The sequence below is a fragment of the Carassius gibelio genome, chromosome B12, assembly GCF_023724105.1.
Source record: "Carassius gibelio isolate Cgi1373 ecotype wild population from Czech Republic chromosome B12, carGib1.2-hapl.c, whole genome shotgun sequence".
Lineage (NCBI taxonomy): Eukaryota > Metazoa > Chordata > Actinopteri > Cypriniformes > Cyprinidae > Carassius > Carassius gibelio.
In genome coordinates this window covers 12,044,000-12,046,677 of record NC_068407.1, presented here as the reverse complement: position 1 = coordinate 12,046,677, position 2,678 = coordinate 12,044,000, and positions in this window count along the sequence as shown.

The following is a 2,678-nucleotide window of genomic DNA, read 5'->3' as shown; positions in this document are numbered from 1 at the left end:
TGTGTATGTCTCTGCATTCCCTGCGCATGCTGCTAGCAAACACATACGGATCAGAGCTAACGTTAAAGGTGCGATCACATTAGCGAAATTCGGTGAAAGCTTGCAGGCAAAACAGGTACATCATCTATTGTCAATAGCCTAGCAATGTATGACGAAGAACTCGCTGAGAGGTCACTTTCAAAACACACGTCTTTATGTTGGTCCATTGGGAAAGCCTGTGTGAAATTCCTAGCAAAATAATAGATTAATAGACCACTGTTACAGATGATTGCACCTTATGTTTTGGCTTGTGTTGTTCGAGTATTATCTTCCATCCACTCACAGGAAGCCAAAAGGGTGTCTTTCCTAGATTATAAGTGCTAGTTTGTGGGTGTGTAGGGTGATGTATTAGCCTAGCCCTAATAAAAAGCAGGAGTGTCCACAAACATGACTTAATGAGGGAGGATGAGAGACTCCTGACCCAGAGGTCAAAGCTCCGGGCGAGTCTCTTAATTCCCATTGATCTGCCAGTGCACTTCATTTCCATGCTCTAGGGCCCACTTCAGTAAATTCATTAAATGCGATTGATACGAGAATCAAGACTTCCTCCAAAGCACAATGGCTATGCTAGGAGGGAATGGTCTTGTTTGTGCTGTAGCTATGACAAGCATCTCTGGCTTTTGTGTTGGCTTCACACTGATGCGGTGCACGCTGGGGTTTGAGTCCTTGAAATTGGAATTGTAAGCTCATTTCCAGCCGGTCTGTTGTGTCATGGCCTTACTGTCTTGACCTGGGAAATGTGGTCTCAGTGTTGTTGAGATGCCGACCGCAGACCGTTCCTCGCCTCTACTCATAAATTACGCTCCGATCAGGTTTTCCCAGCCAATCCTGGCGAGCAGATCCGTGTCTGTCACTCTTCAAGAATGCAGAATCAAACCGCTGATCTAGGCACAATGAAGCTGATGGAAAGCAGATCTTTATTCTCGATGTGGGGAACACAGTGTATGCTAGACATCGATGTAACCTGCAATCTAACAGGTTCACATTTAATCAGATGAAGGGTGTAGATTAAATGCATGAACATTTAAGATGTCAGAATGACCTCGCAGTGCAGTTGCAGCGCAGCTCTGTCTCTTTTGATGTGGACAATAAAGGCAAAGATCGGGGCATAAGAAATATGACCTCCAGACTGTGGTTAGAGCTGTCAGTGTCTCCCTTCAGCTCCTGCGGTGGCTACGCACAGACCATGTCCCTGCTGTGAGTGAGACAGATAGATACACTAGCTGATAAACAGAAACACAGGCTTCGGACTTTAATCACTGGATTGGAGGAGAAAGTCTTATCCAACCACAACCAAGCAAGAAAATACTGGACAATAACACAAATTAAACAATCCTGGAAAAGAGGTGGGCACTTACGTGAAAACATGTTTTTTTTTTTTTGATTATATAGTAAATTGGCCACAACCTACAGGAAACTGAATTAGAATTTGAATTGGAATGACAGGAAAAGAAATTTTCTGAATTCCAATTCAAAGAAATTCAACAAAGGAAGTGTTCCTCCACCAAAAGTTAATTTATTAAACATGCTGAAATACATACAAAATCCACATTTATAGGTGACATTTCATCATATATCTAGTCATATATACTTTCAAACTCTAAAACTTTTAGACTTATTTTCAAAACTTCCAAAGAAACTTTGTTCAAGTCAACATTCACAATTAAAAATCGCAGCCGTATTAAAATCTCAAAATTGTTTTTTAATTCTGTTACATTTCAATTGAAACTCCTCAATTCAAATTTTGTTGTCTGACAATGATTTGTTCTGTTCATTTCTAGGCTTATTTGTGTGGAAAACCACACATGCTTACTGATATAAAACTCATTTGAATGCAGTTAAGTTATTTCCAGTATTTCTAATTGAAATCACTGTCAGTCCGCCTCTGTCCCGGTGTTTTAGCTCAGTCTGAGACAGAGTCTATATTAGAATGCATTGTCAACTTTTAGTGCTGTGTCTCTTTCTCAGTGCCGTCTGCCCTCATCCCATCCGAATGACAATAGTGTTTATGTAAAATGTACTGCCTTTGGGCCACTGAGGCACAGAACACTGCATGCCACACCACCTTTTACGGCTTTTTATTGTGTTCCCTTTGTGTCCCATCATCACAAGGGGAGGACGCGGCCATCAAAATTCTCCAAGACAAAATTCTTCTCAACGTGTGAATGCATGTGCACGCACACGCATCCGGAACAATTAGTTCGGGGCACGAAGTACTTAAAAATAAGTGACGCCATTCCCCGATGCCGTCAGCAGGCCCGACTCTGACTCAGCTGGGTTTCCTTGATGTTAATACAGACAATATAGATCTTAATAAGACAAATCTACCTCTCCGAAACTCAGTGCTGACACCCTTTCATTCTTATTCCCTCCCAGCCTCCTCTCTCTCTTTCCCTCTGTCTCTTTCTTTCTTTGCTACATTACCAGGGGGTGGTGCATGATTGACAGATGGGCAGGAATAATAATTTTTTTTTTTTTTTTTTTTGCGTAACCTAAGGCCATGCTCTGTGATTGGCTTGCCAGCTGACATCTCCAAACCTCGCTTGTCGTTTTTTCCCCTCTCTCTCTCTCTCTCTCTCCCTCTCTCTCTAATATTGGCCCTGATGATCCTAAGGGGAAAAAAAGTGGGGAGAGAAAAA